Here is a 16,365-nt window from a genome sequence, read left to right as displayed (position 1 = left end):
CATAGCAGTTACAGCGACAGTAATCGCAACTGGAATCAGAATCAGCGACTAAGCCCAGAACGGCAAGGTAATGACCGGTACGATAACAACAGACCACCACTGCAAAACGCGCCTATTGCGCAGTCGTGACGGCCTACAAATCAAAACGTACACATAGTAGAGGTCGCAGACAATAGCCGTCCAAGTACCTCGCAAGCAAGCCATCCAGCAAACTAGAATCGGCCACGATATGCTCTCCGTCGCTGGCCGAGGGGTCTGTGAGAGCAACACGAATGTCGATAATATGCCTGGAATACATACGCTGCGATACAACGACGGTATCAGTATGGATAAAGATCTACTGACCGATCCCCATGAATGTAATAAAGATAGCAACGAAAATGTGGAAGCCATAATAGAAGCAAAAATCAATGATGTTGCAGGGAATATAATCATCGACACAGGTGCCTCAGTGACTGTAATGAGTACAGAATTGTTTAAAGCGCTGGGGAACGAACGTAGCATACCGGCTTTCCCGGTTAAAAATTGCAAGGTGTGTGGAGCTATAAGTGGACAGAGCCAATTAGTTAAGCACCAGGTGCAGGTGGAGATTTGTAAGGAGGGCGAAGCCATAGTGAGCTCGTTCCTCATTGTTAAAGGGTTAAAGGTGGCCTGCATTCTGGGAGTAGATTTTCTCCTTGAGAGGGACGCAGTGATCGACCTCTCCTCGGGAAAACTAAGCATAAAGGTAGGGGGATTGAGTTGTCTATGATGAAATCGAAGGAGGTACTTGTGCCATGTTGCACCCGAATTAATATCAAATGTAGGAACCCCTGGGTACTACACCTAGATCATTGTTCACACTTGACAGATCTCTGTTATCCTTGTATGGAAGATAGAAATTTTGAAACAAATGTTGATTCATTTCAAACCAAAGTACAGGAATCTGAAAGTTTAAGCAAGAGTTAACGCAGATGCTATCGGAATATGCTATGGTATTTACCGACCGATCAGGAATAATCAAGGGATACCACTATCACATAAAGGTGATGCTCCACAAAACGTACTGTCGCGCATCTTACTCCATCCCTTGGTCGAGGAGGGAAGTAGTGGCTAAAGAGATTTGGAAGATGTTAGAGTGGAGTAGTAAAATTATTCATTCAATTACCTGTCAGATGTAAATAGTAGTAGTTATGATAAGATTTCAATTGTGTTACTTATGTAAGCATAGCATGAAAGTAGAATCAACAAACTGGGCAATAGCATGCAAATTGAAGATTTTGTTTATAGACAATTAGTGTCATTAAAATACTATATGCTCATCAAGCAATGAACAATCTTTTTGTTGACAAAGTAATGAATAATTTCTTGAATCATTTTTCATTTGTAGTAAGTAAGTACAATTAATGATGAGATTTCATATAGTAATGTAACAGGTGTAATTGTGTTAGAATTAAGGGACCCTGAGAGAGAGTCTCTACTGGACAAAAAATGACTTTATTGTATAAAACAATTATGTGATGTAATGTTACTGCCAACAGTGATCTGAGAATGACACTGGAGCAGAATTCAATCACAAATCCGTTCCGTGTAACCTACACTTTGAATGTATCGATGCTTCGATTCAAGCCTGTGTGCTTGGTACACGTCCTGGAATATTAATTACGCGGTGCGCGAATCAAGTCAATCTACGCGGAAATTACACTGTAGTCCTGTAGGACAGATCATTTTAAAAAAAAAAATACTAATACTAAATGAAGTATTTATTGAGCAATATGCCCAAGTCCAGCTGTCATGCACATGGTAAAATCCGTTGCTAGATGGGTGATAACCTGGCAAGCTACACCCAAAAAGGAAAAGAAAACTATGTACAAAAAGTCACACACCTTTAAATAAGTACAGAAAAAGCAATATATGCCTGGTAACAATACTAAAAATGTGTAATGACATGGTAAACACAATGAACTCAATATAGATGAGAGTGATTATGCTAAGAACAGTTGATATGCATTAAAAATAAACTGTGTGAATAAACAAACTAGGAAAGGACGGAATATTGTGTGTAGCAGGGACTGAAAATAACTGTTGTATCTGCACCAATATATACGTCGGAATAAGTCAAGTGTTGAGTGACTGACTGTCATAGTGCAGTGTTCAACGAACAATAAATTTACAGTGTGTAAAAACCGTAGTTGGTAATCCGTTCAGAGTCGATTCAAACAAACATCGCTCAACGGAAACATTTAGTTTGTGTGAACCGAAACATTTTCACGTGTTGAGAGACGCTCTGGCAGCGTATCGACCGTGAGAACAAATGAAAGTGTGTAGTACAACGTGCGTGTGACGAACCCTAAATACCGGTGTCACAATGCGATTCAGTTGTGAAGCCACAAGAAACCCGTTATCACGGGTGACAAACATTTTTTCTTTAGTTTATTGTGTATAAACTCAAAATATTCATTTGTTACATGATATATGTAATATGTTTTCGTCATATTAGTGAAGCAAACTGACACGAATGCCATACCATGGTAGAACATTTATCGTCATTAATTGTAGAGACAAGACATTACGCTACTGTAAAACTATTTAATGATTGACTTTCAGTGTGACACAGATCACGAACTCAAACATTACCACGGATGTGAAAGAGTGTAGAAGGTACAATTTCAACAAGGGGACTAAAAGTTTAACATTTTGTCATAAATAACCTTTGTTGTCTGTGATCATTTGATAAATGCCAACCTTTTTTGATGAACAATCAGACTGCGTTTTACGACAAACCAGGCGAGATGACCGTGGCTCCGGCGCAGTTTCCCCAGGTTTCCTGACCGCACATAGCCCAAATGGGGGAGCCAGAAAACTGTAATGACCCTGGGACTAGGTTTATGGTCACCTCGCAAAGTGTGAAAAACTATAAAGATTGTAATTAAAACTATAGTGCAAAAGAGCAAACAAATGAATAGTGAATATTCCAAATAAGGTGACAAACAATGACGAAACGGACGTTAGTGGCAGCATATTGCCGAACTTTCTTAACGTTAGTCAATTGCTGCCAAGGGGCATTGTAACGTCTCTTAGCAAAAGACATATTATATATGGTAAAAAAGAAAAGGAGAAAACAATAATTGAACTGGATGATTGTAATTGCGTGGACAACGATTGTGTGAACTTTATGTGATAAAGAGAAAGCATTATGTGTCATGTTTTGATCTTGTATAGAATTATGTACTGATTTTTTTTAAGATAATATCTGTGTCGGCGAGTACTGAAACCGACACAGACGATACTTATTAAATATCAAACAAAGATGAGAATATGTGACTAGTATAAATAGTAATGACCGAACATTAATTTCTCTGTCGTCTTCTTGGAGTTACGTGAGTAGGAAGAGCCTGTGACATTATATTGTACGCTTGCGTAGCATTCTTTTGTCGAGATTGAGAGACGTATGCCATTACGTACTCATTGTAAAGGTGTGTAATAACTTAATCTGTTTAAATGTTTTGAACAGAGTTACTTAGTGAAAACTTGCATTATGATTTGTAATAAGCTTGCCTGGTATTTTATCCCATCCTTTTAAGACATTTTCAGCTATTTAAATATTATTCGTGGTGCAGAGCTGCGCTACGAACGAACGAGCCGCTGCCGCGGCGCATTCAAACTGCATTAAATGAAACCAGTCATACCGCAAAGGAGCGAACAGGCAATAGTAAACTAAAATTATTTCTTTCAGCTTTCGGAATTGCAGAGCAGAGCAGCAGATTTTATGATGTGTTTTACAGGTTTACGCGGGCTGCCGATGATATATTATTAACAGTGCAAAAAGATAATTTACCTTCATAACGTAAAAGAAATCATGCTGCGCGTAGTTCTGTTTTCAATGGTAATAGTCTCATGTTCTTATGTTAGTCGTGGTACTTATTGGTGTTTTACTGTTAACAAAAATCCACTGCAAAATTTTCATGTTGAACAATCATTGCGTACTGTAACATCAGTATTGATAACGATATAATTTTCATTAACCTTTTCAATAACTGTAAACTAAGGAAGATATGTTGACCTTTATGGCGAGTTACAGTAACGAAAAAATGTTCCTTTAATAGAAAGCCAGATCCAGAATAATAAGAACATAATATATTTTGTTTTGTCGAAAATTAATGATCCAAAGAAAGTCACAGCACAGCGTCACTAAAAGGTATTTCGGGGCTCTTTTCGTAACAGCATATTTTATCTTATATATTAGTTGTTACGCGAGCAATAATTAAAAACAAGCGAAATGTTGCATATACTGTATTATTTGTTATGCTTTTTTTACAAGACGCTATCTGTGGCTGACAATGTCCCTCAGCCAGATGCAGTCGCTTGTCCTGTTTCAGAGGAAACCTCTCAGCCCGCGAGATCCAGGCAAAGGGTGGAATTATTGATAGTTGGGAGCTACAAAGTTAGGCGCGTAATGAGGCGCCTAATGGGATATGGCTGCCGAGGAGGGGAAGAAAACCAATGTGCACTCCTTTTGCATACCGGGTGAAGTCATTCCAGACGTGGAACGCGTCCTTCCCGATGCCATGAAGAACACAGCGTGCAACCAACTGCAGTTGGTGGCTCACAGTCAGTACCAATGGTATGCGGTGCTCTGAATCGGAAGAGATTCCCTCCTCTTTCGAAGGGCTATTTGAAATGGTAAAGGCTGCCAGTCTTGCTTGCGAGATGAAAGCAGAGCTCACCTTTTGCAGCATACTCGACAGGATCGAGTGCGGATCTCTGTACAGAAACGAGTGCTGGGTGTGAATTAGAGGTTCAGACGGTTCTGTGACCGTGTAGGATGCAGGCTCCAGACTTGCGTCATAGGGCGGTGAGATTTCGGGTTCCGCTAAATAGGTCAGGGGTCCATAACACGCAGGAGGCGGTTACACAGGGATTGGGGGCTGTGTGTCGTGGACTTGGTGGTTTTCGGTTCGGGAAAACACAAATAAGGCTTCAGTCTCAAAGGGTGCAGGTCGGACACAGGAAGAACGTAGATCTAGGAACCATCGGTATAACAGTTGTAGATACTCATAGCTGTGGTGAGAAAGCACCAGAGCTCCAAGCGCTAATAGAAAGCACTACTGCTCAAATAGTTACATGCACTGAAAGCTGGCTAAAGCCGGAGATAATTTCAGTCGAAATTTTTGCGAAAGACCTAACGGATAGGCTAAGTACAACTGGTGGTGGCGTGTTTGGTGCTGTTAGAACTACTTTATCCTGTAGCGAAATTGAAGTAAATAGTTCCTGTGAAGTAGTATGGGTAGAGTTAAAACTTCCTGGCAGATTAAAACTGTGTGCCCGAACGAGACTCGAACTCGGGACCTTCGCCTTTCGCGGGCAAGTGCTCTACCATCTGAGCTACCGAAGCACGACTCACGCCCGGTCCCCACAGCTTTACTTCTGCCAGTATCTCGTCTCCTACCTTCCAGACTTTACAGAAGCTCTCCTGCGAACCTTGCAGAGAGTTCATTCTTGGCGACTGGAACAAAATAATAAATTGTGTCCTTTCACCGACATCCCAAATCAAATGATACAATTACTGAAAGGTTCTAAGGAAACTGAAGTCTAATTTCAAACAAATACCCGCCTCAAACAATTATTGGTGGTGGGGACTTCAGTTTGACCTCGATAAGTTGGTGGCAATACATGTTTAAATCGGGAGTTACGCGTTAAGCATCATCCGAGGTTTTGCTAAACGCAAACTCCGAAAATTATATCGAGCAATTAGTTCATGAGCTTACTCGAATAGTAAACGGTTGTGAAAACACACTTGACTTCCTAGCAACAAATAATCCTGAGCTAATAACGAGCATCAAAACGGAAACAGGGATTAATGAAAACAGGGTTGTTGTAGCGAGACTGACGACTGTAACTCCCAAAATCACCAAAAACAAACGAAAAATGCAGCTACTGAAAATAGAAGGTAAAAATTCGCTTGAAGCGTTCCTGAGAGACAATCTTCCAAATTAACAATGTAAGTGTAGACCAGATGTGAGTTGAATTCAGAGAAACAGAAGCGACCGCAGTTGTCAGATTTATACCAAATTAACAAACGACGGAGCTGATCCCCCTTGGTAGATAAAACAGGTCAGAACACTGTTGCAGAAACAACGAAAAAGTATTCCAAATTTAAACGAGCGCAGAACCAAGAATGGCGATATTTTACAGAAGCTCAAGATTTACCGCGAACTTCAATCCGAGATGTTTATAATAGTTTTCGCAACGAAATTTTGTCTCAAAACCTGGCAGGACATCCAATGAGATTCTAGTCATAACTAAAGTATGCTCGGGGCAAGACAATCATTGCCTTCTTTGTGCGATAGCAATGGAAATACTATCGATAACAGTGCTGCTAAAGCAATGTTACTGAAAACAACCTCCGGAAATTCCTTCAGCGAAGAAGACGAAGAAAATATTCCAGAATTCGAATCAAGGACCGCTGTCACCCTCGGAGCACTGAAGGAACTTCACTTATAAAAGCAAGTCTTCGGTCCGGATTGTATACGAGTTGTTAGGTTTATTTCAGAGTACGCTGATGCAATAACTCCATACTTACACACAAACGGACGCTTCGACGAAAGGTCCGTACCAAAATGGCTCTGAGCACTATGGGACTTAACTTCTGAGGTCATCAGTCCCCTAGAACTTAGAACTACTTAAACCTAACTAACCTAAGGACATCACACACATCCATGCCCGAGGCAGGATTCGAACCTGCGACCGTAGCGGTCGTGCGGTTCCAGACTGTAGCGCCTAGAACCGCTCGGCCAAAGGTCCGTACCCAAAGACCGGGAAGTTGCACAGGTCACACCAATATCCAAGAAAGGCAATTGGTATAATCCACTAAATTACAGGCCCTTATCATGAACGTGGATATGTAGCAGAATTCTGGAACACACATTGTGTTCGAACATTACAATTTACCTCGAAGAGAATGGTCTACTGACACATAGTCAACATATGTTCAGAAAACATCGTTCTTGTGAAACAGAGCTAGCTCATTACCGACACGAAGTGTTGGCTGCTATGGACAAAGGGTTTCAAACTGATTCCGTATTTATAAATTTTCAGAAGTCCTCTGACACCTTACCTCAGAAGTGGCTTGTATTCAAATTGCGTGGTTATGGAATATCGTCTCAATTATGCGAATGTGTTTGTTATTGCCTGTCAGAGAGGTCACAGTTCGTGGTAATTGACAGTAGCTCATCGAGTAAAACAGAGATTTCTGGAGTTCTCCATGTAGTGTTAAAAGCCCTGTACTGTTGGTTATCTATAGAAAAGATTTAGAAGACAATCTGAGAATCCATCTTAGGCTGTTTGCAGCTGATGTTGTCGTTTATCGTCTAGTACAGTCATCAGAAAATCAAAACCAGTTGCAAAACGATAGTGATAAGATAACTGTATGGTGTGAAAATTGGCTATTGACCCTCAGTAACGGAAAGCGTGCTAAAAGGAACCCGTTAAACTTCGGTTAAACGATAAATCAATCAGATCTAAAGGACAAAAATTCATCTAAATAAATAGTAATTACGAAAAACTTAAACTGGAAAGAACAAACAGAAAACATTGCGGAGACGGCGAACCAAAGACTGAGTTTCATTGGCAGAGGACTAAGAAGGCGCTAGCGATCTACTGAAGAGACTGGCTAACCACGCTTGTCCTTCGTCTTTTGGAGTAATGCTGCGTTGTGTGGGGTCCTTACCAGATAGGATAAACGGAGTACATCGAGAAAGTTTTGTATTATCGAGAAGTAGGGGAGAAAGTGTTACGGACGTGACAGAGGATTTTGAATGGACGTCATTAAAACAAAGGCGTATCTCACTGTGGTGGGAACTTCTCACGAAATTTCGATCACCCACTTTATCCTTGCAATGCAAAAACATTTTTTTGATGCCGTCCTACATAGGGAGAAACAATTTTATCATATTAAAGTACAGGAAGTCAGAGCTCCACGCACTGTTCCAGAGTGTAGTAATAGAGAATTAATATGAAGGTAGTTCGATGAACCCTCTGTCAAGCACATAAGTGTGATTTGCAGAGTAGCCATGTAGATGAATGTTTCATGGACTTTGTAATTACCCTGTATTTAAAATAAAACTTAATCAAAAATTTGGAAAGTCCCTGACACAGGGACAATAATATGTATTGCCTCTTTAAATTTAATGTAAGTAGTAACATTCTGACCCAAGTGTCTTCGTGTCGGGTGACCGCTAAGTAAATAAAAGACCAATACGAAGTTAACAGCAGCTATCCTTCCTAGAACAGCATACTTTCATTAGTGCTGAGTATAAACCTATTGTATTTGACGTAATCTCGTCCAGTCTTACGCGTCCCTCATCGACACCTCAAAATAGCTAGCGAAGTTACAATTACTTATTGTATAAAACATGAAAACCCATCCGTCTTTAATTGACCTGGCGTTGTTAAAGAATAGAGTGACCTATTTATTGAAAACATTTTTGAACGGTGACTATCAACAGCTGTCAAGTAATGTATGAAATGTATATTTGACCACAACTGCTTTTATTTTAAACTCAAATATCGACCCTTTTCAATTACAGACTATCTTCACAGATTAGGGTTAAAACAGTTAAAGCCACAACATCACATCTGTTATTACTTAAATAATGGTCACATCTGACATGTAGAGCATGTCACAAATTCCAGTATACGACACAGGACTTTTAAAGCAACCATACTAATAACGAGCGTAAACAGAGTTCTACTGTTTTAACCCTAATCCGTGAAGCTGGTCTGTGACTGAAGTCGCTCCGCTACAGTCGCAGGTTCGAATCCTGCCTCGGGCATGGATGTTTGTGATGTCCTTAGGTTAGTTAGGTTTAATTAGTTCTAAGTTCTAGACGACTGATGACCTCAGAAGTTAAGTCGCATAGTGCTCAGAGCCATTTTGAAGCCGCTCGATATTTTAGTTTAGAGTAAAAGCAGCTGATGGTCAGACACGCTTTTTATACACTATTTATTTTATATTAATGTCGTATGAACATAGTTTCATGCATTAATCTATCTTACTAGGCCTATGTCCTACAGCGGTTTGATAATAAGGTACTGACTCCGCTTCATTAAACCGCGAGCTCGATTTGTTCGCTACACGGTACGCGGCGCCCAGGACGCGACCAGGTGCGACGTCCTGAAAGGGCAGTCACGTGAGGCCAGGCATCGTTGGTTATTGTGTCTATATTGATAATTTTTCGGAGTAAATTAATTAAGACTTAGACTAAACGTTTTGATATTGTTGTTTTGATTATAACCTACGTTGCCTAGCTAACTTACTTGTATTTAAATTTCATACTTTAACATTTTTATATGTATTCTGTTTTTATTTTATTTGCTTATAGGTACCCAACGCGACAACGCTCGAATCGGAATATTACTGCTTATATTAAACTTAAAGAGGTAATTGTAATTTTTACTTTTTAGGATTTTTTGTGTTGGGTTCTTTGAAATTTTTAATTTAAGTTTGTTTTACGCTTTCTGACCTTTGTATTTTACTAGCAGGCACGGTACGATCGACACTGTATCTCCACATTCACACACATATTTTCTGCGACGAAACATAAAATTACGAAGCGATATCCTTTTCACTTATCCGATTTACTCGTTTCTCTTTTTTAATTCACACTTAAATTCTTTGTACCTGTTTACTATGTATTTAGCTAATTTACGTAACATAAGCAAAAAGCAGTGACGATAATTCGGAATCAAATAGGAATAAAGTGGGCTGCCATTGCGCTCTCATTCAATAGGCTGCCTAAACTTGTTCAAGGAAAGATCTTTTGATTTAGTACTGAATTGTACAGGTCCAAAAAAGGTACAAAAAAGCCTGCGAGAGCATATGTTTATCTTTTACAGATGAATCACAATCTGCCTTTTCCTACTTTTAGGGGCTGAAACAGGTGACTTCAAAAGACAAAAATCACCGTTGTTGATCAACCGTAAAAGATAAACTATGTTCTCCCGCACTATTATTTAGATCATTTTGGGCTCTATAATCTGATACTTGATGTAGATCTTACGTATTACGTAGCGTATATCAGCAGAGCGCGCTGGTGGAAAATACTTTTGCTTGATTTAGATGATGAAATTTAAGCAGCTGACCAGACATTCACGGAACATAGCTAAGAGCCATCACGATTAATCCAGCTTTAAAATTAAAAAAAAAAACTGCATTAAAATCGGACCTTTCGTTTGGGAGCTACAGTGCCCGGGGCCCCCATTGCTGTACTTACTCCCTGCGTGTGAGCGCTCGATGGGCGTCATCACAAGGCCTGACGACATCCTGCTTCACGTGAGACGCCCCACCATTCCATTCGCCGAGACGACGTGACCCTTTCTCTTTCTGACAAAATAACCAATTCAATTACCTGTACGTTTACGTTGCTGATGGACCTTCACACCAGACGAAGAAAGAACATCATGGTTTAACATTCGGTCGATGACGTGTCTTTTGCAGACGGGACGCATGTTCGGACCCTCCAAAGGACCCGCCCCGCCATTCGTCTTAAGTTATTTAGCGAAATCATGGGAAACATAAATTAGCGTCTCAGCACGGGCTTTCTACCACCGTCCTTTTGAATAGCAGTCCTGTGTCTTATCACCGTACATCAGACTGAAAAGAAAATATTGAGTACTTTTATTTACTTTTTAATAACTACGCATTGTCTTGTCAGGTATTCTGTATACTGTATTTCAGAGACTTAAAGTTTATAACTAATGCTGTCTCTTACGACTTCTTAACATACAACATTCCACCAATGACTCATAGCGAACAGCAGACCGACAAAAATGTGACCTGCTGCTGAGTATTCAGAATAAAGTATAGGAGGTCAACAGAGCTCTTTATTGCTTTTCAGTCCAACTGGAGGTTTATTTCTCATTTATCGTTTTTTTTGTACAAGTGCAGTTGGTAAATATAGACGTGTTCGTTTAAGACAAAACATAGGAAAATATAGTTTTGATAACATCGCAAATATGGTCAGTTGTGCCCATGGTTTAACATGTTCCAGGTGCAACTGAAGCTTCTTAGATAACGTTGTCACACCGCAGACTTTACTAATCTTGTATTGGCTTACCATTATTATTTTGTCCTCTTGGTGTCAGAGTATATTTGGAAGCAGTGAAACGTGACGAGCGGTGTCGAACCTACTAGACCAGAATGTAACACCTTTAGGGAAGCCGTCAATGTCGGATTCTCAGTTATCACTGGAAATGGGTATCTAAGAGCCAAAAAGATGCCAGAAAACCGCCCAGAATAAAACAGATACGCATGTGGTGAAACGAGAGTTTCCCATATACCGGGTGATCAAAAAGTCAGTATAAATTTGAAAACTTAATAAACCACGGAATAATGCAGATAGAGTGGTAAAAATTGACACACATACTTGAATTAACATGGGGTTTTATTAGAACCGAAAAAAAAAGAATTAAGTATTGCTAGACGCTTGAAAGGTCTCTTGCGCGCGTCGTTTGATGATGATCGTGTGCTCAGCCTCCCAGGTCCCCAGACCTCAGTCCGCGCGATTATTGGCTTTGGGGTTACCTGAAGTCGCAAGTGTATCAGGTCTCTTGCGCGCGTCGTTTGGTGATGATCGTGTGCTCAGCCTCCCAGGTCCCCAGACCTCAGTCCGCGCGATTATTGGCTTTGGGGTTACCTGAAGTCGCAAGTGTATCGTGATCGACAAACATCTCTAGGGATGCTGAAAGACAAAATCCGACGCCAACGCCTCACCATAACTCCGGACATGCTGTGCTGTTCACAACATTATTCCTCGACTACAGCTATTGTTGAGGAATGATGGAGGACATATTGAGCATTTCCTGTAAAGAACATCATCTTCGCTTTGTCTTACTTTGTTATGCTAATTATTGCTATTCTGATCAGATGAAGCGCCATCTGTCGGACATTTTTTGAACTTTTGTATTTTTTTGGTTCTAATAAAACCCCACGACATTCCAAGCATGTGTGTCAATTTGTACCTCTCTATCTACATTATTCTCTATCTACATTATTCCGTGATTTATTCAGTTTTCAACTTTATACTGACTTTTTGATCACCCGATACATCGCTGACGATGGGTATGGTAATAGTATGCTACGTTGAAAAATGGTGGAGAGTCGGCATTACCCAAAAATTTTACGAGTTATCACTAACAGCACCAACTGAACCATGACTGAATCAAGTACATCATTGGTAACGATATGTTAAGAAGGAATACCTTGTGTAAAGAGCTAACTAATTCGATAAAAACTTTATGAGCCATTTGCATAATTAATTCATTACTCTGTAATTGGGCAAAAGCTAAGACAAATTCACACAATGACCAGCATGGCGTCAATGGACGACACTTTTCAAGTGCTATCGAATGGTGTAGAAGTCCAAGATACACAAACTTAATTAACGGTTCACATGTGATGCGATGCACCACTAATAACCTTGGATTATTATTGTTGTTGTTGTTGTTGTGGTCTTCAGTCCTGAGACTGGTTTCATGCAGCTCTCCATGCTACCCTATCCTGTGCAAGCTTCTTCATCTGCCAGTACTTACTGCATCCTACACCCTTCTGAATCCGCTTAGTGTATTCATCTCTTGGTCTTCCTCTACGATTTTTACCCTCCACGCTGCCTTCCAACGCTAAATTTGTGATGCCTTGATGCCTCACACTTAATGAAGACAGAAGCATATTCAGCAGCATGTGGTCGTATTAACACATGGTCATGATAATACAACTTGACATTTCTTGCTTTTTATGGAAGATAGGTGCTTAAGAGTAATACCTCCGAATTTTTTGCGAGAATACTCTTAAAGCTCTTTAAATAAAACAAACGTTACTAACATTCTAAATTTTTATTCTTCATATTAACATATTTGCATCCCTCTGCAGATAGCCTGCTTCGAATAGTAGCTTGCAAATATTCGGTGTGTAACGTAGCTATGTCGGTGCGTGAGAAGCAAGGTGATGTAATCGAGTTTCTAATTCGAAGAGTTCTTTTGCAAGTGAAGTACCCTCTACATCAGCATGACAATGGCAGACCACACACGTGCCCTGCCACATCTTAAACAGTCCGACGCCTTGTGTTCACTGTCATTGACCATCCTTCATACAGTATCGACTTGGTTCCATCTGTTTCCAGAACTTAAAGGACACCTTCGTGGACTTTACTTGAATAAAAATGAAGCACTGCAAGCAGAAGACAGGTTGTGGCTCCGTCAACAAAATCGAACACTCCACGGTGACTTCATGAACAAATTGGTCTCTCATCGGGGAAAATTGACATGTAGACATGAAAAATAAAGATGTTAACAACGTTTGCTTTATTTAAAAAGTTTTAAGGGTTTTAACACAAAAAATTCGTAGACATTACTTTTCAACACACTGAGACGAATCTAGTAAATACAGGTACAAAAATGTGCTAAACTTCCTTTATTATCTCCGTTGTGATGAAATCATCATATTGTATGAGGACTTTCTCGTAAAAGATAAATGTAATGTTACAAACTGTGTATAGCGAAAACCAGCCAAGATTGTATCTAAATATTATTCACATTTCAAAACAAAAGTAGGGCAGTGAGTTTCCTCTTCTGATGTTCACCTGACTTCTTCTTGTGTATCCTTTGAAACAGAGATATGTGTAACTGCTCCGTGTAATTTATTATAATAATAAGATAATTTTCTTATAAATGTGTCTGCAGTTACTTGTAGAGCCCCTTAGTGTCACATAGGCTAATCTGGTTTATGAGTTTTGAGATTTCTTTCTGCTTCTCAGGAGTGTGTACATATTGTTTTGAATCAAAACGGCCGTGCGTCAGGTCGTTTCACTATTATCTACGTACACAGTCGAACCCTTGCATTATTTTTCTACTAACTCCGAATTTATACTTTTTGCCACCTTCTTCGTGGAAGTGAGTATAAAGTAATTTCATGGTTAATGCTTTCAAACAATGAAGGTGTATGATATGAATTAATTTTATTTCGGGCAAACAGTGTGGTAAGTGCACCCTTTACACTGAAACAATATTACGACATAATGACCTACATGAAATGTACTCGCTGCATACTGCATATAAAACATGGAACGATAAAGTTCCTCAGGACAGAGAAGTAAAGGGTATGATGTTCTACCAGATTGCTCTTATTCTACTATATTAAGGACAGTTCCAACTTCTGATACCGATTCCGATCAATACACAATCCAAAAATATTTCATATAACACTGACGAGCTAGGTCAGCATCTCTTGATACCGAAACAACGTTACAGATGAAAGTAGTGTTAGTGGCCACGCGAAGAGTGTGTGTCCCTGTGCCATGTACCATGCTTTTATGAAAATCATATGTGAATTACTTCGATGATGGCTGTGTTAATCAAGTCAGTATTCATACAAAATAGGGTACAAAGTCAACAAATCTTGCACGAACTGTCCGATGATTTGGCAAATTAATAATTAATATAAAGTTTCGACTCAATCGGTCTTTATCTCTTTCTTTTTCTTTCTTTTTTTCTGTACAATATATTCACAGTGTTGGTCCAGTATTTGTCTTATTTTGTTGACATAAAAATTTGAATTCACAGATTTCCTGCCATAGTTCCTGAAATGGTCATTTATAAGAGATAATTTACTAGTCCTTGCACTGAAATACGCACGAGAGGATTCCAGTAAGGACCAGAGCTTCATAATAATTCAAGTCACAAACCTGAGGCAGATCAAACTTGCCATTAATTCTGACAACGTAAATTCTTTTTAATTTTCTTAAGTGGGCGACTGGTAGTGGATGAGACCTCACCTGTAAAACTGCAGGAACATTACCGAAATTAACATCGGGTTTGACAAGCGATTCTTCCAGCCTTCGCTTCTCTGTTCGTAACAATACAGAAGTGTTTCGGGTTGCTGTCACCTTTAGAAAAGAGCAATAGTGGCATGTACAGTTCCATACTTCGTTAATGAATTTAGCAGATTACTGATGCTATTCACTTCTCAGACCACATAGTAAATGGACGAATTACATTATTTAGACATTCTTTGTGACAGAATATAGGTCCTCTGACCTAGAATTGACTTAAAATGCATTTGTTATCTTTAGTTTCCAGTGTTTGTTTCCTTGCACACCAGTGCATTTAGTGGACGCTGGTCAGACATTATCTGATGACTCGTGTTAAACAAGTATTAGTGTAACAACGCGCAATTTGTTTGCTTTTCACACTATAGTAAAATCCGATTTTCACTGACCAAAGTTTTTATTTATCATTGGTACTTACCAATCGATAATGACGAAATTGAAATGTCAAATTACGAACGAAATTGTAAGGGTAACACTTACAGATTACTAAACCCGCCAACGGAAAAGTCATTGTGTCCGAATGACACATGGAGTGGGCAGGCACTAGCACAGAATTCTTGTCGAGGAGGTAAGACTAAAATGTGACTCATAAAAATAAGCAAACGGTACAGTGACTTCATATTCATTACAACTGACTTTAGCGTGGAAGATATGGTTTTATCCTGTTCTTATGTGGGTAAGGATGTGCAGTGTAGACAAAGTGAAGAGGAAATCAAACGTATCCTGAAACAGATGAACTGATTTCTACAAGAGAAAACCCACTATTGACATAAGACATTAGGAGATTTCAAACCAGTGCATGTAGAACGCAGCATGGTACGCATATGAACTGTGTACTGCACGAAAACAAGCCATAAATGGAAAATTTTGAAAGATGATGTTCTCAGATAACCTACCAAAATGTTAAGAACAAAAACGGATGTTAAATCAACTGGAATCTATTATCGTTTAAATTGTTGATTAATAATGCAGCTTTAAAGGCGACTAGGAAATACAGACATAACTATGGAGAAGTAGTGGAGGCAAAAAAGTGTTGAGGCAGACAAATATTGGAAAGAACGATGGAGACCTAAGGGACAAATCACTACATAAGCTTAAGAAGTATGCAAAAAGGAATCAACAATCACTTTTCTATTTTTTGTATTAGAAGAAACCGCCCTATTGAAGAATAGAAAAATAAATACGGATAGTCGGACATGGATTTCAACCTCGTCCCTTCTGCATACTACTTGTATCTCTAGTGTGCCATGTACGTAATTTTTATCGTTTCATTACACCGTAATGGTACATAGATTTAATAGTGGAACAATTCTTTAAAGTTTTAAGTAGCCTTTAAGAGCGCAAGAGTATTTTAAATATGTCCACAACGCGATAACACATAAATGGGGTACGAATATGAGTAAAAGAATGCAAGTTTATTAGAGAATTGAAGAAAGGTAGCGAAGTTCTCTTTGAGTAATTGTTTTTCGCTGACTGTTCGACGGTGTGAAGGTGGCTGACTCTT

The sequence above is a fragment of the Schistocerca piceifrons genome, chromosome 3 (genome assembly GCF_021461385.2).
Source record: "Schistocerca piceifrons isolate TAMUIC-IGC-003096 chromosome 3, iqSchPice1.1, whole genome shotgun sequence".
Taxonomy (NCBI): Eukaryota; Metazoa; Arthropoda; class Insecta; order Orthoptera; family Acrididae; genus Schistocerca; species Schistocerca piceifrons.
This window is presented reverse-complemented; position numbering follows the sequence as displayed.